The 24,504-nt window shown below is 47.3% G+C and overlaps 1 long non-coding RNA gene across 1 annotated transcript; it reads right to left on the bottom strand.

The window, feature by feature from the left end:
* Positions 1-115: 115 nt before the first annotated feature.
* LOC139802401 (uncharacterized) lies at positions 116-20,081 on the bottom strand. The gene is made up of 3 exons (XR_011728590.1): positions 19,987-20,081; positions 6,318-6,513; positions 116-661 (listed from the first exon to the last, which is right to left on the bottom strand). It is a non-coding gene; the product is annotated as an uncharacterized lncRNA (long non-coding RNA).
* Positions 20,082-24,504: the final 4,423 nt, after the last annotated feature.

Below are 24,504 nucleotides of genomic sequence, written 5' to 3'. Positions count from 1 at the left end.
GAGGTTTCTCGAGCCAAAGATGAAACTTCTGGTCAAAATCTGAGAGAAATCTTCCCCAGCATAGCCAATAGGTTTAACCAATAGGTGCTGCACACAAGAAACAAAGTACTCAAATTTTACTCTCCCAGCTGCATGCTGAGCATTTCCCAGACCATGCTCTGTTCAAGCCAATAATTCACATTCCTGGGGATGCTACTCTGCTTAAACACTGGCCAAGGGATGGATTTGAACCCAGCTTTTCAACAGAAGACCAAAGTGCTACAGTCTCTGTGCTATGCAATTAGCCTCCTTTGCAGGGCAATTAATTGTCTATACTCAGTGAACAGCTCTGGCAGGAATGCAGCACATTGCAGCTCCTAAACAGCCACTCTGAGGCCATTTAATTGAGTGTTGCCATTTAGTTGTGTCTCATACACCATAGCAATAACATATATGCCCTGTTTTATGGTAAATCCACCTTGCTATCTTAGCACTCAGCCGTGCCATATCTTACTTGTGTGAGTCACTAACTCCACACATGACTCTTTCCTCGTGTTTTCCTGCAGCTTGCAGACACCCAATGTCCCTGCAGCCCATCACAGTGGCCTCTCTCCTGCTCCAGGCTGCAGTGTCACACAGTGCATGGTGGCATCTTCTTTTGCTCATGGGCTGGTGTGGCATCCTGCTACTTATCACCCTGGAAGAGAAATACAAGAGAGGGTTGTTTTCCTGGCAAGCAGCAAGATGAGGAAATAAGCACTTTATTCTTGGTAATTCCTGCTTCTGAGCTTCCCTCTCAGAGCTTGCTTAACTCTCCTGGTCTGGGCTAGAGGCAATGAACACTGCACTGCACCACTACAGTGTGTCTGTAAAGGTGCAAGGCAAGGAGTAGCACTGCCTGCAACACCAATTTTTTCTCCCCTGCTTGTGACTAGTAAGATCTTTTATGATGTTTTCTCCAGAGAAAGAAGGGGAATTTTGTTACAAGGGCTTGCTGTGTAACATGAGCTTAAAACTTCAACGTAGTTCTTGATAAAATCAAATCAAACTCCAGCTTTCCACTCACAAAATCCAACCCAAATGTGTGAGAAAGTTTTGTTTGCTTATGGATTACTCAGTGTATAGTTAAGATATAAATCAGATGACTGAAAAATATGAATGTAGGTGCAGTGAACATGTAATCACTAGATACATGGTGTTCCTTCCACTTCTGGTTTTACTTTCCTGATTGTTTCTCCAGTAGGAAAAGCAATGACATAAAACAGTTTAATAACAAAACAAAAAACCAAGGTAACATACAAGCAGAGTAAGTCTCACATCATATAAACTTCCCATAAAGATGCATATCAATCATTAGGAAGTAGCAAATCACAAAAGGCTTAGCAACCCAAGTGATTAATTTTTAGTATAAAAAAGACTTCATGGCTCATGCCACAAATCCTTTCATCTGCCAAACTAATAACAGTTTTGCCAAGTGATTTCCTGCATGTGTAACTGAGCATATAAGGGAAATACAGAACCATTAGAAAAATTTTGCATTGTGAGAAAAAAAATAAACCACTTTTTGTCTGTGTCAGTATCTTAAAGCAGCTGGAGCATATAAAGTCTTGGCCACTTGCTTCAGGCTTCAGATATCAAGTATTCTGAAATTTTAGTCAGACCACAGACCCATCTTACCTTCTGGATTATAGAGTAAATATAAGATTTGTCCTTAAGCAGAAATTGTGCTGCAAGCAGAGGATGCCAGTTTAGCTGACAGAAAAGATTTGCTGTTCTAAGATCTCAACAACAATTGCCAGGGAATGCTTGAACAATATCTATAAAAATAAAGCCTGTAAAGAGCATTTCCCTTCCTGGGACACCATCCCAGCTTCCAGCAGTGAGCTTTATGGGAGGAATGTCTGCCAGTGAAGGGACTCCTGTTTGCCCAAGAAATGCAGTGAGAAATCCTTTATTCTGGTAACTCATGCACCTTGAGTTGTTTGGAGTATTTTCTTTTGCTCCTCAGCTTCATTCCTGCTGCAGCCCCTTCAGCTGCACCCTGTGAATTGCCTTGCAGCCCCAGTAACAAATGAAAAGCAAGGTGGAAACGTCACCTGTTGTGTAACTGCTGAAGTCAGCTCATTTGGATCCATTTGGTGTAATGAGCACATTTAGAAATTCAGGAAGAGCAGAGGCTGTGCTGTTGGGCTGCTCTGCAACATAAAAGCACCAGGGCCCCTGCTTTTTGGGGTCTGCGTCTCAGCGAGGGCCCAGAGCATCCAGGAAGTGCCTGCTGAAGCAATACCATCTAGTGGCAGATGGAGAAAAAAATTCTCCCAAACATGTACAGGGCTGGAAAGGTAAAAACTGAAAATATAATATTCAAAACCACTCGCTTGTGAGTATGTTTTAGGGACCATGGCTACTGGGGCCAGTGACAGGCTGAGGTTACAAGCCCTGATCTTGCAGAAGTGCCAAGTGACCCCAAAAGTCTAGCTTCTGAAATGAGATTTCCCAGCAAGGAACAAGCAGCACTGTGCAGCATCAGCTTTGAAGCTCTTAATCAGTTTAAAGTGAATGTTTTTATGTGGCTCAAGCTTAGCCCCAGAGGAGATGGTGTAGCAGGAAGAGCAGCTGTGAGACAGGGCTTTATTTCAATCCTAAGTTTGCCATGGTTGGGGGAAAGATGTAGAACGTTTGTGACTGGATTCACAGTGTGGAAGAGTCCTGTACAAGAGAGCTGGCATTGGTAGGGAGTGATAACATCTTTTATTACACCATCTAATAGAGCCTGAGCAAACCAAGACAGTTGTAGGGGCTCTCAAACTCTTTTGCTGAATAACACAGACTTCTGCACTGAAACATCGTCCATTTTTTTCCAGTGATGTCAGCTGATCTAACTAAAGATGTTATGTCTTCCTACCAAAACCTTCCTCTTTCAGTTTCTTGATGTTCTTGGCTCCAACAATCCTATAAATAGTCTCTATTTATCTGTTTTGGAAACTCTACACACGTTTCACAAAAGGTGAATGGATTGGTTAACTCTTCATGATACTCCAGACCAAAAGCCTAACTTTTAAAACAAAGTGTAAACTATGTTGCATAGTGGGCCAGTAGCTTCTCTGGAAACAGAACCAGAGTCATGTTGGTGCTTTGGGTTTGCAAAGAAAACATTTACATCAACATTATACAGGCAAATTCCCTGTTGTGATCCTGTTATTGCCCATCCCAGGGTAAGATAAGTTACTCCTATTAACTAATGGAGTGTGTAAGTCTCACAGTCCACTTCCCATTATTATTGCTGTCATTCTGCAAAGAAAACACAGGGCTACTGAGGGAAGTGGCTGCTCTTCCACAGTGAAATACCTGGGCACCTACATTAATAGAGTGGGAAAGGCTTTATTCCTGCAGCTGGTGTAAGTCAGCTCACACCAAATAAAGGTGAGACTCCAGATACTGAAGGAAAGAGAAGTCTCCTTTTTCTCTAGGGGCAAATGTAATCAGGCTTACATGTTACAGGTAATTAAACCAGTGCATGATAATTTATACCTCTGCCCAGACAAACAGTGCTGACTATACAGTTAATGTTGTGGATTTGTTTTGTACTTTTTCAAAAAAATAGCACAGAAAACACAACTTCCTCCTGCTGCTGTTTGGGTTATAGTGAGCTTTGGAAAACACAACAGGTTTTTGTGAAGATGGAGAGCAGTAGGGGTGATGTTTCTCTTTTACAGAATATAGAAAAAAAGCAGTTAGTCCAATGCAGTGCATCAGGCAGCATGGAAAAGGCCCTGTCCTCAGAGCAGCAGCCACACAGCACGGGTTTAACGTGCTGGGCAATGTATAGAGAAAGTGTTTGGAATTTGAAAACCCTTGGAGTTCATTGAAATCCCAATGATGAGCTACTCTAGCAGAATGCTGCAAAGAAACTGCTGCTGCATCCCTCAGGCAGGAAGGCTGCTGCACTGCCTGGCACCCATGCAGGGGCTCAAGGGGATTCTTTTATTTCATAGCATCAGTGTATTCAGGGTTTACCTCTAAGCTTGACACCAGAAGAAAATCTGTTCCCTAACTGTAACTTGATCATGCATGGAAAAAAAAAAAATTCACATCTAACTGATTTCACACTAGATTATTACAGAAAATTTCACAGTATTGTTTAGCTGAGATCACAAACGACTCTCCACCTCTGAGAGTTTCCTCTGAAAAATTTTCCAACAAAAAGAGTCTTCAGCAAAGGCAGAACAACTGGGATGCTTTGAGTGCTCAGGAAAACCATTAAAAACTGAAGATGTTTCTATCTTTATATCCAAACACAGAGGAACTAAACCATTCACCCGGGGTTACTTGGGGTCTTCTACATTTCATCTGTGTTCAGTAGGTGTTTATCTTCCCTGTCTGGTTCTTTAAGAAATATATCTGCAGCTATTCTAGAAAAAAAATCAGGGCTGAGACACAGGCATGAACTCAACCTGCCATCACCCTCATTCCATCTCTGCCAGCTTGCCCCTGCAATGGGTTTGTGGCAGCCAGTGCCCTGCAGGCACAGAGCAGGGACAGCCAGACAGCACCAGCTCCCAGCAGACACCATGGAAAAAAAACAATGTTCTCTTGCTATGTTCAAAAGCACCACTGGAAGTGAGATGGTGGACGGAATAAATAGAACCAGGCAATACAACCATCAGCAGAGCAGCTCTGGAGGCTGGAACTCACCTCCAGTCATATCTGGGATGTGGCCAGGACTGCAATGCTCAGGGTGCAGCAGGGAGAGAGAGATCCAGCACTCTGAATAGCAGGGGACTGAGGGACAAACAGTAAATGTGGTCCTCAACTCTGCACATGCAAGTAAACTAAAAATCAGTTTTTTCCTGGACAGGCCTAGAGACATCTTTTATGGAGTACAGAGAGGCTTTTATGGCTTGAGTAGTGTCTAGTTATAAAAAAGTTGTTGGGTTATGCAATGGGAACTGTTGGGTTTTGTGCTGTGGGAACTGTCAGATTTTATGCCTACTAGCTCTGGAATGACAGCCCCTCTCCAGGGGGCTGCCACTGAGGATCACTGTGAAAATGTGAGATCAAGTTGGGAGCTCTGCATATTTGCAGGTGCAAAACCTAGAAGATAAGAAGGAAAGAACAGCTGCTGCCTTCAAAAGTGGCCCTCTGAAGGAGCCACTGGTGAATTTGAGTAGTCACCAGAGTTCAAACAAACAGTTTTACCAGGTGAGAGCTACAAGTCAGCTATGTCTGTGCTCTGCAGACAAACTCAGAATGAAGATAAAATAGGAAAATGCTCCGTTTGACTGACCAGGTAAAGAGCAATTTTGGGGGCACAGTGTCTCTGTGCATCACCATATAGAGAAGAAAGAATTTAAACTGTCTCTATGCTTCAAGAAAAAATATCAGAAATACAGGTATTGGCTTCTAGAGAGCTCAAACTGCATCTCTCCACTTCCTAAAACATTTGACTTTGTGGTGGAAGCCCCCACTCCCAAAGGAAGAGAAAAAGTTCCTTCATCTGAGCTGCAGCTTTGCTGTTGCTGCTCAACACTGGGCTCAGTGCTGTGGCACAAGCTGGCTCCAGGTGAGCCATAGGACTCTCAAGCTAAGCAGAAAGATTTGGTTTAGACAGATTGATAGATACAAACCCACACATATAAGTGTACTTTAAACCAGAGCTAAGAAAGACAGTGATGGGGAGTAAATAATACAATATCACAATAATCAGTGATACTTCCATATGACTGCATTGTGTGGGAGGATTTAAAAACCTGTCATTTCTTTGTTGGAGCAGTCCTAAAAGTGAAGGATTTCTGATCAGCTTCCTAACATCAATGATGTGAAAATTGCTTTCCCTTCTTCCCAGTCCCAGAATCTCTATTTTATTTTCATTTCAACTGACACAAAAAATGATCCTGTTCATCCTGGAAAGCACTGCTGAGATCCAGCATGGTAGGCCAACTCCACCACAAAATTTGTCAACTTTTGTAAGATTACCAGTCTTCCCCCAGTCCTGCCACATGCTAAGCCAGCCATCAGTAGGTCAGTGATGTTACTGACATTCTCTGGGAAAATGCCTTGTAATATTCTTAGAGCCATACAGGTTGGCAGCTGCATAGGATGTAAGCCAGACTTCATTAACTCAATTAATAGAGCAACTAAATTTAAACTTAGGCCATGGTTTCTGTTCTGTCCTTTGCATGTGGCATCTAATTAGCTAATAAAAATCTCCAAAGTCAGCTACACTGAAGGGAGTTGTTTGGTTCCAGTCCTCACTAAAAAGATTTTTGAATCCCACCAGAACCTCCGTTTGGCTTTCAGGTAAATAATCAGTGCTCAGAGGAGTCTGTTCTACTTACTGGGTAGCACAGTTCATAGTTTCTCCATCAAGAAGGTGCAGCCAGGTTTCTCTCTCTTCCCTTCTTCCCTGCCAGGCACAAGGAGGAGCAAGTCACCAGGAGATGCTGCAGACTGAATCACCAGCGTGTGCTCACTCCTGTCCCAGGGCTCTCCAGTGAAACTCTTGACTTTATTCAAAGCACAGACAAAGCTTTGCTCCTGGAAAAAGGCAAACACAGCACTTGTCACTTAGCAGCAGCCACTGCAGATCCACAGTCAAATAGCTACAAGACCGGTTCATTTCTACATTTTTAAAACATAAAAATGTCTGTCTGGTTTTGTAACCACAGGAAGGATATGGAAAATGAAAATCTGAAGCTTTGGAGATTTTCATATCTGGAGATATCAAAAGAGAAGTCACCACTTTCCCTGCACGCAAGAACCAGTGATGCTCTCCTTGGACATGGGGAAGCCCTGCCCACAACTCCTCTGACACCTCATCAGGGACACAAGCTACAGCTTTTAAATCTGACTGGAAAAACAGCTGAAGCCCTCAGGATTTCAGCATTTAGACTTCATTTTTTCTTATTTTCTTCATAAACTAATGAAGAAAGGACAAAATACTACGAGTTGGCTACTGGAGTCCCCTCCACAGTGACAGGGACAGATAGGGAACCCTGGAGAAGCTCTCTAGCAGACAGTGGAGGACTTGTATCCACAGACCCTGGCTGGATGGGATGCAGTCACAGGGAGGTATGAAGGGTGAAGAGCATCCTGCAACCAGCAGCTGTTTTTTCTCAACCTTTCCCTTCATAAGGAGAACTCCTCCTTCCACATGAATACTTCTCATCACCTGTAGTCTTCCCAGCATGCAGGCAAACACATCATTGCTACTTCTGTAATTGGCTTGCATGTAGGGACTTGTGTGTTTTGAGAAGCTGATGAAGAACAAGGAGCTCTGGAAGACCTCAAGATGCAGAAGTCTGGGCAAGATTCTCTGCTTTCCACTGTCATTACTTTCCATTATCTCACGTCTCTGCCCTATGACATCCCTCACCATACAGGTGCACACTTCTGTTGTCCATGTGAAAATGAGAGAATGCCCCTTTCTCTCTGCCAGGTCTTTCATCAGGACACCAAAAGATTGCTGACCCTTCTCCTTCCTCATCCACAACTAAAGTGACTTCCCCAGCAGTACAAGTAGCCCTACAGTAGTTACCTACTTTGTGCTGCATGAAAGGTCTCCTCTCTATCATCCTCTCATGCTAAAAAATAAATACAATAATTAAATTTGTAATTAAGCATGTTAGAAAATACAAAAAGCTTCAAGGAAAGGCTGCAGTGAAGGGCACACATCTGAGTACCTGGCATACAGGACATGGAAATGTGAGCATTAGCTCTGTGGTAGCCCCAGGCCAGATGACAGATGCTTCTGTTTCACTGGTGCCTGCCAAGGATATTGCAATAATTTTCTAAATAAATAATGCTCATATTTCATTGAATCTCCCTGCAAGAAAGAGGTTTCTCTTGCTGCTCTTTCCTTTGCTTGTCACTGTTTGTGCTGAGGTTAGAAGGAATTTTGCCTTTAACAAAATCTCATGTGATGACATGATGACTGTGTCAGGCGGAGGAAAAAAGGTCTGCTTTTCTGGCCAGCTCTTCTCAGGAAGAGAAAATTAATTGGGTGTATTAAAAAGTGGTAAGTATGATGTAACTGTGTTTATCAGTAAGCTCAGTTAAGGATTAGGGTGTTCCTTTCACTGCTGTGGCTAAACTACAACTTTTCCCTTGGGAACATTAGCAGCAAAACAACTCTGAGTCTTAACTTCACGTGCACGGAGTCTCATTGCAGCAGAGCTGTTCCTGGATACATGGGAGGCAGGGCCAGCAGCCACTGCCATCTGTACCTGCCCTGGAGCTGCTTTTCCACTTATTCAAATACAATTGGTGTTTGATCATATTATCAATCCAGCAAGCCTGGAGCAGAGGGACTTGGCATGCAGTTTGCCTTCCTCAGCCCTTCCCCTCTGTTAGCCATTCGAGCAGTACACACTTTTAGGGCTTGCAACATAAAGGCAACAGCATAACACCACAGGGCATTTTTACTTTTTTCTTTTTCATTCAGGCCACCTGTGAAAACTGCAACGTCCCATTCCTCCCCAGAGTCCAACAATTCTCATCTGTTTTCCTTCCCTTCAGAGTGGCTTTATGGAACAACGAGCCTCATGACAAACTGATGAACAAGGCCCTCCTCAGAGGACCTCAGCCCTGGTCCCCAGCAAAGTCCTTTCTAAATAGTCCAACAAAGAAAACCCCATTAAAACCCCCATAAATTCCCCTCACTATTTGTCAGCATCTCTGAGCCTCACTGTAGGGCACTACTGTCTGCAGAAGTGCCCTGGAAAGCAAAGGCTTCACCTTTGCTGGAGCTCAGAGTGGTGCCTGATTCCTGCTCTTCCTGAGCTCACCTGTGACTCTCCTGCTCCTCACTCAGTATCTCCACTGAGGGAGCTGTGCTAATGCTCTTCAACCTGCTTCCCAGCTCCTGGATTTCCCAGCACCCTGAGGAGCAGGGGACCAGGGTGACTCACACCAAACAAGGTGTGACTCAGGTCACCAAGAAGAAATCTGGGAAAAAAAGAGGGATGCTTCAAAATGCCTGAGATGGTACATTCAGACACATATTTGTGTCTGCTTGGTTTTTAACCAGAGGGTGGATACAGAATATGAAAATCTGGAGCTTTGGAAATTTTCAGATCTGGAGGTATCAAACATATAGGAGAAAGTAATCTCTTTCCTTGCTCTCCAGGAGCAGCCATGCTCTCCCTGGACATGTGGATGCCGCAAATCCAGCACATATTGGTGCTCCTACAGCCACGGAGCTCCCTTCCCGGAGCAACCCAAGGGCAGAGCTGGACTGGGAGATGCAGAGCTCAGCCAGCCCGCCCGGAGCCCTCCCGGGTGGCTGCTCCCGGCGCGCCGGGAAGGGGCCTCTAGATGGTGCTGCTCGGCCGGCAACGGGCCCCAGCTCCCAGGACCGGCACCGACAATGGGCCCCACCTCCTGGGACCCCCCCGCACACGAACCGGCACCGGCAGTGGGCCCCAGCTGCCGGGACCTGCCTGGACCTCCCAGGGCTGCCTGGCCTGGCTCATTGAAGCAGCACACACCAATAGTCCAAAGCCCACGTCTGAAAGAAGAGATGTAACACATGAAGCAAATCATTCCTCTTCTCAAGATCCTCGGCAAGTTGTTTCCATTTTTAATTCACCACAAAATAGGGTGAATTAATTAGAGTCTGCGAAACCTTCTTACGGTAAGGAGGATGAAGGGACAGCCCTTCACATTTTTAATTTAACTCTGCATTGAACGAGGAAAATGGAAAGTTTATCACCCCGATTTCATGCTCCTTATCCAGCTCCTGCTTTGCTGGCTATGATCAGCCAGAGGTGGCACAGGGCAAGTCACAGTCCCCTGCTCCAGGAAGGGGCCACCTCGCCCCCCACGCCCCAAACCCAGTGATGCTGCTGCCATCGATGATGGATCTCTCATGCAGAGCCATCATACTGCTGAGGGGAGCCTGGTCCTGGCCCTGCAACACCCTGCAGCACCCTAAAAACCCTGAAACACTCTGCACCCATAACAAAGAGCCACCACAGAAAAGATTCCAACATCTTCCAGGGACACTTCAAGGACCTAGAGTTGGGAGTCAGGAGGTTTCTCCTCCTCCAAGAGTCTGCCAGGAACCAAGGACTTGCTGCTCAACCAACCCACCCACCCAGTACAAAGTCCTATCTAATTAAGGAGATGTTGCTCTGATGCTTGAGAGCACGTAGGTGCCTGGCGACCACCCAAATTGTTTCAGGGTACTGGGCCTGCCATACCTGATGCCAACATTTTTTGGCAGCTGGATGTGCTGGCTTGGCACCCCCGAGAAACTCAGTCTCCACATTTGAAAACTGGCTTTCAGGTATGAAAATATGAATGTGAAAATGGACACAAAGTGTGTTAAGCCATGACAGCAGCATATTTTTGCTTTGATTTTTGTTTTTTAATTTTCATGAGCTTGGCAATCCCTAAAATCTTTTACTAATGAAATTACTCGAGCAAATTTCTCTGGAGACAATAAACATCACAGCCTCATTTAACATAAGGGAATTCTTCTAAGCTGAATTGAGTCTCTGACATTAAAATTGAGCTCTACTGCTAAATACTCCATCTCTCCCAAAGAGCAGATTATGAATCCAGTAGTAAACACAATGATACATTTTACCAAGGAACTGGAGAGCAGAAATTATTGGAATTATCTGTTCCTATATATATTCCTACACTGGAAAAGCAGAGCCTGCTTCCATTTCTAATGAAAATATTTTTCCCAGCCCTAGTATCCTCTAAGGACCACTTTACCATATGGTGGGAAGAACAAGTACCTCCCTATGAGTGCTGGGCCCATGGGTACTCCTCAGCAGCTCTCTGGTGAGAGGCAGCTCCCAGCTAGAGCACCCACAAAATTTCTGGCATCAGGCAGGCTCACCCCAGGGGCCAGGATGCCTTCCATGTGCATTTTGCATCACTTCCCAGCTGCCTCCCTGCTTCTCTCTCTGCTTGCATTCTCTAAACACTGGCCCAGCTGCTCTCATCTTAATTATCTTTCCATGCTTGGAGACCACCAAATGAAGAAAATCAAGCTGTATCTTCATCAGTCCTTGTGTGGCCAGCCAGAACCTCCAACCCTCCATGAGGCTGGAGTTATGCTGCCACTTGCACTACCTGGGTTTTGTCCAGCTCGAGGTGGATAACTCATTGTTTCTCTTTGCTGGACACAATGAGAGCAATAACCATAAAAAGAAAAAAAAAAAAATATCACAGTGATCAGCACAAAAAAACCCCTTCCAGCCATCTACTTGACTAATTTTTGTTATTTATGCATAGGACTACAGACAGTGTTTGTTTGCTGTCTTGCCACTACGTGGCGCTGAAAGCTGCTCAGAGCCAAGAGAGTGACAAGACCTTACTCTGAGTGCCTTAAGAGGAGGTTTTATTTATTTGTGGATATTTGTGGAGCATTTCTGGTGGCTCCAGCTGGCAGAGTGAACAAGCCATGGCCAAGGCCACTCGAGACAAAGCTCCCAGGTGGATAAACCAAAGGCTTCTGCACCCAAATTATTCTGTGATTCTATGATTCCATGGGTCTGTGGTTCAGGCCGGTGCTTTCCCCATCACCTTCCTGCCACCAGCAGCTTTTTTTCCTGTATTTTCAGAGTCCACCTCTGCTCCTTTTGATTATTTCTAACCACAGGCACAACCCCAGCACATTTTGAAGCCCGTTTTGCACAAAGATTTTAATTCCAGGGCTGTGTAGTGACCTGCATGCTGCTGTGACAGCTTGCCCAGCTGTTGGAACTGTTATTTCTCCCTTCTGGCAACCTGAAAAAAAACAATCCCTGGAGCACCAGGTGTTGCTTTGTGCTTCAAGCATGGCTTTTGTGGTCCAACAGACAGGAAGGGGAGACCTTGGGTGGGGAGATGCTCTTTGTCCTTACAGCCCCGTGTTGTTGGTTCCCCAACACCTGGCTCCCTCGAATGCTGTGAAGCTGCTCGGATGTTTTTTCCCAAATTCTGGGGCTTGCCAGGCTCCCTTGGATTTCCCAGCAGATAGAGCCCTGGAGAGAGAAGCCAGAGGGCAGCCACAGATGGGCTTTGGGTCAAACTGCAAAGAAATGTGGGTGTGATGGATGGTCCCTGGTAAGGGAGGTCAGACAAATATGTTGGAGTCCTCCATGCCTCAACCTCTGCTAAGCCCTTATTTGCCTTTTGATGTGCTGTCAGCTGCTTACCCGTGTCCCAGAGGCACAGAAATTGGGATGGAATTCATAACCACCAAGACTCTTTGCTTAGCTCATGCACTTCCAGGAAAAAGTTCTTTACTTTTGGAAAAATGGCACAGGATGCCCAGGGAGGGGGCTGAGGGCTCAGACCTGGAGATGTTCAAGGTGAGGTTTGAGGATGCTCTGAGCACCCTGAGCTGGGTGAGGGTGTCCCTGATACTGCAGAGCTTGGACTGGGGGACCTTGAGAGGTCCTTTCCAACCCAAAGCATTCTATGAGTCTAGGACTGAGTTTTGGCCACACTGGGTGGATCTTCCCCAGCTGCCCATCACTCTGGGACGCTCTTCCCATAGGTTAGCAAAGCCATTTGGGAAACTCCAAAAACCTTCCAGCCACAAGCCCCAAACAAAGAATAAAGGAAATAATTTAAGTTTGGGTGTATTTTCCACTAAAGGCCTTTGCAGACTATCACATTTCTGCTCCACTTGCAGCTCTCTGCTCCAGCAGGACCTATGTTATCCAGGTTGCTACTGGAGCCCTGCTCAAGCTTGCATCCTTGTTAAGTTTTTAATAACCTAGAGTCAATCTTCCTCTCAGATAAGGCATAAACCTTGTAGGATTTTCCCCCAAAACAGTCTTTATTTTGGGGAGAAAAAACCCCAAACCAACAACCCCCAAAACTGTTTTTCAATTCTCTTGCACCTGCTAGGAGGCTGCAGGAAACCACATCATGGCTCAGCACTTCAAAGGATTATTCAGATAAAGACCAAAACACGCTCTCCAGATCTAAGTAGTGCATAGAAAGTTCTGCAAAGGATCCCCAGGAGATCCAAGGGTGCCCCAGACCTCAGGACCCATGGCTCCATGGCTCTTGCTTCTCTATAAATGGAAATCAGGGCCCTGGCTGAGATGCACCTGGTACCATTTCTCACCATCCCAATCCCCCAACATTTGCAGTTCCCATTTTCCTTACGTTTCAGCCGAGGTCTCCAGGCCCTGCACTCATTTTTCTGCAATGTTTGCATTATTTTCCAGCCCACTTGGTGTGTTTCATGGTCAGTGTTGTCAATATTGTGGTTTCAAAACAATTTTTGGATGACTCTGGGAGGGGGTTGCCAGCTGGACAGAACGCGGGAGCTGGATCCAACTTTCTACTGAACATTTTGCAAAGAAAACAAGATTTCCTCTGGGATATGAGAAGTTTTTCTAAGATTTTAACCGATTCTCCTAACTCTATCCTCAGTTTTGGCATCCGACACGGATCCACCCAGGCTTGCTGATGGATGGCAGGGACAGGGGAGGGATCAGGGGAGTGTGCTGGGGACAAACCCCCCCCCAGTAGCTGTCAGGCATCACTGGTAGTGGAGAAGAAAAGCAGCAAAGAGCAGATCTGTGTAGTGAAGGCACAGAACTGGCTTAATCTTGAACCCGGAGGCCACACATATTAAAAAAAAAAAGAAAAAAAAAGCATTTATGAGGAGGATAAACTAAGTGATTCTCTCTGCCAGGCAGCCCAGTGTCAGCCCCGGGGTGCAGGGAGGAGCTGAGGCTGCAGCTGCAGTGGTGACAACCCCAGGGCTGGCAAAGTCCCTGGTGGACCAAGTGCCAAACACGTCCCCCTCCTTCTTGGAAGATAAAGCACATGTTGAGGGTTGCACAAACAACAAGGAACAGCCACCCCAGGCCACGGTAATAATCACTTGCATGTGCCTCTTACTGCTTACCAAGGCTCAGGGGAAGGGGGAGATCAAGCAGGACCAGACTTGGGGTCACCCTGGATGTTTGTCAAATCCCAGCCCGTGAGCTGGGCTGCCACGTGCTCAGCCCTCACCCCGCTCACCCTGGGGGTGCTGAGCACCCACACCCTGGGGAGGGCTCCATGGAAGCCTCCCCAGCCCTGAAGCACATCCATGGGGTAAGGAACACCGAGGGGAGACCTTCAGCCAGCCAAGAGAGGGGAGTTTTCTGCACCCAAGGGTTGTGCCTGCTCCCTGACAGCTCTTGCCTTCAAGGATGGAGATGCTCTGCAGCATCCTTCTGTACAACAGGGACCAAGGCAGCAGGGACTCAGAGCAAGGCTTAATTCAACAAGAATTAAATTCAAGAATTAAATTAAATTCAACAGGAATGAGTCCACAAAGCAAAATCCCCTGTGAGGTGAGTGTGAGCTGTACCAGTGCAAGGTGATGCTCACCTCAAGCTGTTCCAGCAACTCCTCCCTCAGGATCACTCCAGAAAGCAAACAGAGAATTTGGGGAGAGCTGCAGCTGGGGTGTCAGCTCTGGGAAGTGTTGTGCAGGGCTGCCTAAATACTTGGCTTTCTGCTCTCTTGGTTTCCATCAGCCTCCTAAGTCATCCTGCAAAAATCAAAACTCCTCTTTTAAGGAGATAATCAGCTAACCCTGAGCAGCTGCAAGGAATCAAACCCTGCACAAGACACTGAGCTCAGCCCTGCTCCTGGCCAGCTGCACAACATTGGTTTCCTACCAAGGTCTTTCCTCCACATAAGGCCAGAAAAAAAGGTAAATGAAGACATAAATCAGGCACCACCCATCTGCCCTGCTCTGATATAACCCCCAGGATGCCTCCTGCAGCCTGAGCTCTCCCTGCAGCCTCACACACCCAAGCAGCCTCAGTCCCCACCAGCTCAGCAGCAAGAAACAGCAGAATTTCAGAATTTCACCCTGCATGTGGCTGTACCTCGTTGGGATTTCACCCCTTGGATGGTTACAAGGGTAAAGAAAATAAGTTGTATTTATGCTGCGCATAAAATAGTTATAATTCACATTATTTCAGGTAACAATCTGCTGAGGCAGCACTGCACAGGTTGCTCATACACTTACTTTATTATTTTGGTTTGTTTTGTTTAGGGGAAGATAAGCCTGGGAGAGCAAGCTAAATGTGTGCATGAATAAAATATAAAGAAAATTAAAAAAAAAAAAAAAAGAGACAGAGAAGCCTCCAAGCTAAAATGGCAAGAACAGTTAAGGGGTTGCACAAGCAGAGCTCACTTTTCAGCATTCTATGAAAAGCAGAAGGAGAACAGATTTGCAATGACCCTCAGAGACAGAATCTGGCAAAGCACTAAATGCTCTGGGTGAAATAAAACAGTTGGAGGAAAGACATCCCCTGCAAGCTTTGTGCTTATGATATGAAGTATAATATTCAATGTTCTTCAGAGACTGGAAACTGCTCTGCTGTTTTTGGATTAAAACGAATTGATCCAACTGTAAATTAACAGCAGATGACTTGTGGGAATGTTTATTCCCATATTTACATTTTGAGACTATTTTTCAGTCTTTAGAAGTGTTGGAGCAGGAGGCAGCCGGGGCAGGACTCACCTGCAGCTCCAGGTAGGCAGCAAGAGCCACCACTACCAGCTCCAAGACTGGAGCTATTGCTTGGAAACACTACTCCAGCCCCCCAAAATACATAAATTCAATCTTGAAATCAGCAAATGCATAACCAACCACAACAGCCCTTCAGAAAACCAGGGGTGAGGGGGCAGCTGCCAGCAGCAGGAAGAGCTCCTGGGCTTGGGTTGAAGGAGCAAGGGCCACATCCTGCTTCTTTCTGACTGCTCACAAACCAAACACTGTCCTGCCCCCCCAAATTTGCCAGTTTTGTTTAGCATTAGGGATCTGAAATCACAAAACTAGTTATTTTTTTAATGGGAAATTAAGCATTGGAGCTCCTGATTGAAGCCCCTTTCCTGTAGAATCCACAGAATCATTTGGGTTGGAAAGGAACCTCTGGGATCATCAGATCCAACCCTTGATTCTCTCTCCCCATGGTTCCCACCCCATGGCACTGAGTGCCACATTCAGTCTCTTCCTAAAAACCTCCAGGGATGGAGAATCCACCCCCTCCCTGGGCAGCCCATTCCAATGCCTGAGCACCCTCTCTGCAAAGAATTTCTTCCTAATATCCAACCCAAACCAGCCCCTCAATATCCCTCAATATCGATTTGTTTCTAACTCAAGGACACGTTGGCAAACACATGCAAACCCACTGGGAAGACAGCCCAGACACAGCCATGGAGGTGTTTGAAAGGTTCATTGGTTTTGGGGCACCCACATTCTGGGTATCAGAGCCCTGCAGCACCCAGCCCCTTGCTGAGCATCCCACCCCCTGGCTGCAGGTAACCAGCCACCCAAAATCCCAACACACCCAACAGACCAGGCTGGTAAGAGGGAAACAGGCAGGCAGAGGAACACAAAACCTCAGGTTACTGACTTCCCCTCATTAGAGGCAGAAGGAGCACAGATTTCTCTGCGTGACAGCCCAGGGGCACAGAGCAAGCAGCAAGAATAACATCCTAAAAACCCAACATCAGCCATGCTGGATCCTTCCTGTCAGGGAACAAGCAGACTGGGAGAAGAGAACAGGCTGCATTCCTTGTATTTGTATCTGCTCACACTTGGCACCCATTTCAGGTACCTTTTCCAGAAGTCCAGTTTGTTTAGTTTTAAGGAAAAAAAAACCTTTCAGCTAGAGATCAGGTTGACAGAAATGCAGTAGCTCAGCCTGACACCCAGCAGTGGAACTGGGTACACTGGGAACTGCAGCCATCCTCTTCCTAAACTGTCAGACTGCCCAGCATTAAAACCTCCTGCAGGAATTCCCTTTGCACCACCCTAGCAGGGGTAACCAGAGGAGATGTGGCTCCTCTCAGGCAGCTGGACCAGCTGATCATGTAGGTCCCTTCCAACTGAAATCTCCTCCTCCTCCTCTTCATCCCATCCTCTTCTCCCCCCTCTCCTTTTCTCTCACCATGCTCAGCTATGGGTGGGTGAGCCAGCCCAAAACCCCATGGGTGGAAGCTCCCCTGCAGCTCTTCTACAAACTTTCTGCTCTGCAGAACGTCCTGTTCTGAATCCCAAACGTGGGTTTCTTTGTGACAGAGGTGGCCACTTCTTCAATACACAGAAAACGGGGGTTGCTCCTTGGAGTCATCCACAGAACTGCTCTCAGCCAAACACTGATGCTGTTGTGAGGCTGGAAGAATGCGTTAAATTATCTGCACTCCACTAACATAGAGAGCCAGGAAAAAGGCTCATGAAGAGATCTAAGTTTACCCCAAAAATCAAGCTAAACAAGTTTTCTCTCCACCCCCCAGCCATTCCCCCTCCTTCTGTAATGGAAGGAGCCTGAATCTGGAGGCATCAATTTCGGAGCAGTTTAAATGTTAAGGGTGGACTGCAAAAGCAGAGCTTTTTCAAAGATTTCATTGAACCTTGTTTTTCCTCCCACAGCCTCCCTGCTTGTGCAAATTGCACGTAAGCCTTGTGACAAGCAGCCCATTCATCCTGACACCAGCTACCAGGTCTCCTTCTGCTCACAAAGTTGTTGGTCCAGCCCCAGTCCCTCAGCTTCATTAAAGGGTTTGTGTTTGGTGGACTTTTATTTTATTTTATTTTTTGGTCTGTTTGCTGTGGGCTCCTTTCATCTCTCAGCCTCCCTTCAGGTTATTTTTAAAGGCCAGGTTCAGGGGCTGAGCTGCCATCCCTGAGCCTCCTGGATTTGCAGGGACCTCTCTGCTCAGCAAAACCTCCCTGGCCAACGGTGTCCTCGGGCAGGAGCTCAGAGCATGCTCAGAATCGATGCAGCTCAGGAAATCCTCCCAGGCAGATGAAGAAAAACCCACCCAAACCAACCAACCTGAGGGGCTGCACCGCGCCGAGCGACGGAAACCCTGGGCATGGAGGGATGAAAAGTCAGAAACCTGCAGGTCCCAGCATGGGGAGCTCTGGTGAGCAGAGATTTTGTTGTATTTATGTTCCAGGGCTCATTCTGGGGCACTTGGTGGGTTGTTTGAATTGTTGGTGTAGAAAACTTGTATAGCATTCCCTTCCACAGCATTCCCTTCTGCTCCTCCCAGGAGCATCACCTCCTCCCAGGGGGAGAGGGGACCAGAAACTCTCCTTCCTTCCTCCCTTCCTTTCTCCCAATTTCAAACCTCCCCTTAGAGAACAGGGACACAGGCATCATGCTCTGTGCTACTGCCAGGCTGAAGACAGCCCTGCCTGCAGCCAGGAAAAGCAGCTTTACTTTGTCTGGGGCTCTAAACCCCAGCCCACCCCTCTCCCCCCAGGCTCTGCTCCCCCAAGGTGCTTCTGCTGAGTTCTGGCTCTGCTTCCACACACACAGCTACACCAGGCTCTGTGCCAGGTGCTTTTTTTTTTTTTTTTTTTTTTAATTTTTCTTTTCTGTCTGTGGTTCTCTGGACCAAAAAAAGACACATGGATCCCATGCCAGGAGCACAGGTTGAGGTTTTCCAGGCGAGGTGCTGGATGAGCCTCAGGCTGCACCCAATGTTTCCCTGGGGCTGCAGAGATCTTGAAAGTTCTCTGAGCATGCCAAATAACTCCAGGACTAAAACAAATGGCCTTTAAGTCAGTAAATTATCAGAGAGTACCCACAAAATCCCTTTTTCTCTGCACTGTAAAGACAAGTGATAACAGCTCCCAAATTACACTTCAAAATTTTCACAAAAACTGCCCCAAGAGTCTCTGTTGCTCTCATTGTTTGAAGAAGCCTTTGAAATCTGGCAAGAAGAAAAACCCTCTGAGCTAGATAAACTTTTTCTTTGTAAAGACTTAGCCAGTTTTTCAAGTCCTGAAACTTGCTCTTTGTCACCCCGTGTACCACGCCAGAGTGACAGCTCGTGGAGAAAAACAATATCCTTGCTGGTACAAAAAGTGGTGCAGAGAACAGAACAGTGGCATTTTCTTACTTTGAAGAGTTCTGTTTGTGGTCTGATTTGATCCCAGCCCCCTCTCCACACCTGCCTCAGGCTAAGACACTGGGTAGGAAGTAAATTCTAAATGGCAGGGTGGGAAATTATGTATTTGTAAAAGAACCTTGTGCAAGCCAAGCAAATGGCCTCAGAACCTTGTCTGTGCTGATGCTGCCAAGGCAGTTCTGCAGATCCTGAGCATTTTTTACAACTTCCTCACCCTTCACAGCACCTTCCTTCTGTAGCTGAAACTCCTGCACAGGCTTTGTCCATCTGACAGTCAAGGCTCAAAACACTTAAAATTTTTCAGTGTAAGCTGGATGGAGAACTGCTGATCTGATTCAGAAACATCACAAATACATTTCCAGTTGTCCTCATTCTGTGTGTCCAGCCCCCAGAGGATCAGCTGCAAGGAAGCCTTTGAGTGATCACTCATTGTGTTTGCATTTTTACACCCACTGCAAACATATTTTTACACTATTTTGCAAACACAAATGCCCACCTGCCAAGGCCAAGACGAGTTTGTGGTGGCTCCTCCAGGCTCTGCTCCTTCTGCAGAGCTTTCCCTCACAATCTAACCAACATCCAAAGCAAAGTGAAGCACAAAAATAACCATTCAGGAACCTCACAATATGGGATGCACAGTTCCAGAGTGAGGCTTCTCCTTATTTTCTTTAAGCAAACAACCACTGCACATTTCAGAATGGTTGATAGGGAACCCCTGCCCCCAACTTTCAGGATCTGCTGGCACTCCAGAGGATTTCTGTGAGTTCCTTACTGGGGGCTGACTACAGGGAACTGTCTGGGCGTGTAACACCCTGCTTGTTCCATCTCTCCCCTCCAGTAGATTTAGTAGAAAAGAGTAAACTGAGATTCCCTGCCAGCTCCTGCCCCAGCTTGCTGCTGGTGTGTGGGCTGCCCGGGGCAGTGGGGAAGCCTCGTGGTCTGCCCAGCCACCCCCTGCACATCAGCTGCCAGACCTCCTAGCTCAACATGGCCATGACGTCTTGATTAAAAAAAAAAGAAAACAGCAAGAAATGTGAAGAGACCAGCAGCTGGTAAATCTATACCAGAAACAAATAACCCTGAGCTTTGATTGTTGGAGTTCACAGCAGAAAGTACTTACCTTGGCAGATACATATTCAAGACATACAGCTTGTAATTCCTTGCTAGTGCTAAGCAAAACCATGTGTTTGTTCTCTGAAACAAGGGCAAAGTTGAGCTCCAGCCCTGCACGGAGACAGAGCCACGGGCAGAACTCGTGCCTGTAGCAAAACTCCATGGGAAAGGGCCAAGAAAAAGAGTCCCAGGGAGGAAAGGCTGAGCAGCAGCTTGGAGGGGGAGCAGGAGGTGGGATACAGCCCTGGGATGTGGGATGTGTCCCCTTGAGCACGGGTACAGCCACGGCATTGGGGGGTGAGGAGCAGGGTATAACCCCTCCAGCTCCTCCAGGGGTGCTTCCCATGACTCCAGGGGCACCAAAATCTCCCAAAAATGAAAGAGGGGCCACTTAGAATCATAGAACCGGCTGGGTTGGAAGGGACCTCAGAGATCATCAAGTCCAACCCTTGATCCACTACCACTGCAGTTCCCAGCCCATGGCACTGAGTGCCACATCCAGTCTCTTTTTAAATATCTCCAGGGACTTCAGGGGCTTCTTGCCTCTCGTCTCCTTCAGAAGGGAGCCCAAGCCACAGGCACTCCCCTTTGCCCCCACCAGCTCTGCTGCAGCTTCCTGGTGATCAGACTGAGAGGTCTGCTGCCTCCAAAGGGGTCTGAGGAGGAGAAACTCAGGGCCTGAAATTCAGCTTCCCTCCTGCAACCAGATCCAGCTGGGGTGGCAGTGAAGCTGAGCCCAAGCACTGGGAAGGTTCCCCCTTCCATCAGGGGGCATTTGTAAGACACTGCTTCTCCCTTGCTCCAAGTAAAGGGCCATGGTTAGGAACAGTTGTAATGCTGCTGCAGCCCCTGCTTATCACCCCAAAAAAAGTGCCTTGATTCTGGTTCATTCCCCACAGATGGCATTTTGTTGGTGCAGCTGAAAGCTCGGGCTGGGCAGTCAGAGGGTGACACTGTCCTCGTGAAAAGGAGGCACAAGGAAATAATTCAACAAAATCCCATGAAACTGGGAGAGCCAAGAGGTGTGTTGAACCCTGGGCTGTGGTCACCACCCCCTTGGCAGCACAAAGTCAGAGTCTGGAGCTGCCAGAGGTCCCTGCAAAGTGCTCCTGGGGCTCATCCATCCCTGTTACAAATGAGCAGGAGCCAAGCTGGAGGGTGAGGAGACAACCAGAAGGAGTTAAAAACATCAACAATGACAACAGCAAAAAAAAGGCACTGGTTTTCTACCCCTCACATTGCAAACAGATGTCTCACCAAAACTGGAGCAGGGCACCCCAGCCAAAGAGGTGAAGTCATTCTACACAAGGGATGTTTAGAAAGAAGTCATTTGCTCCGAGGTGAATGGGGGGACCAGGAGGGATCCATGTGAGGAAGAGTTTGGGATTCCCAGCAGGATTAGGAAGATGGTAGGAGAGGTGGTTTGGGAAAGCTAGAGAAAACACAAAGAGAAGGGGGAAAAAATATTTACAGGAGAGGTGTGACAACGACTTGGCAGAGCAGGGAGGGTCTCTGGCAACTGTTTCTAGTCAGGAATATGTCAGGAGGATCAAAGCAGGGCTCGGGGAGGCTCTGCTCCTTTTCAAACCACTTTGAATGAACTCCACTCAGTGCCAGTGAGAGGGGTGAACCCTTTAGCCAGGGACCTCATCTTGTAGCTGTGCTATTTAAAGATGTGTCAGCATGAGGATAAATATAGCATTCCCTAGGAATGGTCCCAGGAGTCACTTCAAGTTCACGGGTGAATCTCTAACACTCTCAGCAGAGTCTGACTGTGCCACAAGAAAAAACCTCCCTGGGCCACTGCAGAAAACCTGACTGTAGTGGCTGGACCTGGACCTCAACCTGATACCAGTACCCAGGAAACATTTCCCCCCCACTCCAGTTCCACAGCTCCCATCCCAGTGCTCCAGGGAGGGGACACAACGCAGAGCCCCAGGCCACACGCCGTGGGTAAAGCTTTGTTGACAGGGTGACAACCCCAAGGACCTGGATGGATTCCAGGCTATTTAATTGCTTTCTGTCTCCCTGAATTCCTCCAGCACTTCCCCCTTTGGGCGTGCTGGTTTCTGCTTCCTGCCCCGAATCCCAGCACAGCACAGCTGGAGCTGGATCCCCCCCACCTCCCCAGGCCTGGAGTTGGGAGCTTGTGAGGAGATGCTCATTTGATTGAAAACTTATTTTTCCCCAGTCCTGTAAGGAAAGTGCCTCTGAAGCTCCTGCAGAAGAATTGTCCCTGCCCAGGGCTGGGCTCTGCCAAGCACCTCTGCTCATTGCTGTGCTGGGAAATCATCTTCACCCCAAGCAGGGAAATGGCTCTCACCAAGCCCCCAGAAAAGAGAGGGGAATTAAAGCTTTTCTCTTCCTCCTGGTGACAGTCTGCAATGAAAGGAGCAGGACGATGTCCCTGGAGAGAGGACCAGCAAGGAAAGGGAAGCAGGTGCCAGGACAGTTGGGGCAGCAGCTGCTTGGGTGCTGTTACAGCCAACCAAAGCATCCCATCCATTCCACAGCCACCTTGCTTTGGATGTGTCCATGATGACTGCTAATTAGTGAAATTACATTGCAAGAAAGAAGCAGCTCCTTAGCAACCAGCAGGAAAGCCTTTTAATCAGACCCTGTAAAACTATAGGGGTGGGGTTGTTTCAGCCAGTAACAGTTGTGGTTACACGTCAAGTAAAATCCTTCCTCTAAGCAAATCCTCTCCCACAGGAGAAGGAGAATGGTAAAGGAGGGAAGATATGAACCAGGGAGTAAAGCCTGTGTTTTTCTCCAAGTCACAGGAAATAGGTTTGCCCTTCCCTGTTCACTTGGTGCTGATAAAATTGGAAGTCCATGAATTATGAGCAAGGGTCTGGAAGGGATTGGCCATGGGGAATTTTACAAGATGCAAATCTCTGCCTGGGTGCAAACTGTCAGGATGTCACTTGGACAAGAATGCTCTCTGAGACTGGGTAACTCTCCAAGGAGCAGCTGGTTTCACACAAGGACTCTGATGCTTTGGCAATAAATCCCAGGGCACTGAATCCCAAGAGAACTTCAGCCAAAATTCAGTGAAGCGAAGGACTCGGTGCCCTGGGAGCAGATGGAAGAGCAGGACAAGAGCAAATGGCTTTGACTCGTGCCAGGGGAGGTTTAGAGTAGGTATTAGAAGAAACTTCTTCACTGAAAGGTTAATTAAAGGCTGGGAGAGGCTGCCCCCAAGTGCTCTAAAAGCCATGCAGATGTGGTGCTTAGGAGCTGGGTTAATGGTTGGGAGAGTTAGGTTATGGTTGGATTCAACGACCTTAAAGGTCTTTTCCAACCAGAAAGATCCTGGGATTCTCTGATGGGAATCTCCCATGGTGATGGGAAGCAGTGGCAGGGATGGACCAAAGGGAGAGCAGTGGAGGGGGAGTTCAGGTTCAGCTTGGACAACCACCACGAAGCCACAGAGAAAAGGGTAAAGAAAAAAAGTCATTGCCCTGTTGGTGATGCTTTCCTCTTTAAAAACAATGTTTTTTAAAGTGTTTCTTCCCCTCTGATAACAAAGGGAAATGTTACACAAGGATTTCCATTCTTATCTAGGCAGCTCCTAGACAGGGTGGCCTTTCCCCTGACATGGCAAGCTGCCTCCCCAAGCTGCTCCTCCTCCTTCAGGAGCAAGAACATTTCTAAGGCAGATTTTTTTATTTTTCGCAGTGTATCTTCCGAACTTATTTGTCAAGATGCTCTTTTTTTCCAAGCTGATGGCACTGCAGAAACACCCATCTCCTCCAAAAAAACCCTACAGTCACTGTGTGGCACGGTGACTGAGTGGCCACTGGGTCTTTCTGTGTGACAAGCAGCTGGGAGCTGGGAGTGTAGCTCAGAAAGTCAGCAGCAAGAAGAGAAATTGAAATCTTGATCATGCCAGGCATGCCAAGGCACTGGACCCACAGAGCTCAGAGCATGGCAGGGACCAGGAGGTGACATCTGCATCCTCTGCATCCCAACCTGCATCCCCTGGGCAGTGTCCAGGTCTCACACCCTCAGCTTCTCTCTACACCTCCTGGTGCCCTCCCAGGAAGCCAACAGAGCCCATTCTGCTGTTCCCAGCTCACAGCACCCTCCTCAACTTCCAGTCCCAGCCCTAGGGATACCATCCTCAAGCTGTGAGGGATGGACAGAGCCTGGAACAGGGAAATCCTGTGCTAGGTCACACAGCTGAAGGTTAAAGACATTTCTCTGGGGGGCTGGGGGGGACTGGAAGCAGGGGAGGGGAGAATGGCAGAGTACAGTGAGGAAGAATTTTCTAGATGCTCTACAAGCTGATCTAAAAGAAACTTGCCCAGCCTAATTCCTGCACGTTAAGCTCATTTGCAGAAAACCCCACACATCCCCCCCCTGAAATGCCAAAATAATGTCCTGAGACAGAAAATTGCCTTGGTACCTGCCTCAGGACCTTTTCTCTTTCCACATAACATCCTGCTCTCCTTGGGAACACAGGCATTTTTCTGGAGTCTCTGGGAGAAGATACTTGAAGAAAGTCTTTTGTGGAGA

This window comes from Heliangelus exortis, chromosome 14 (assembly GCF_036169615.1).
Source record: "Heliangelus exortis chromosome 14, bHelExo1.hap1, whole genome shotgun sequence".
In the NCBI taxonomy this organism is placed as follows: Eukaryota; Metazoa; Chordata; class Aves; order Apodiformes; family Trochilidae; genus Heliangelus; species Heliangelus exortis.
The sequence above is the reverse complement of the archived record's forward strand: the minus strand, read 5'-3'. Positions and strand labels throughout refer to the sequence as shown.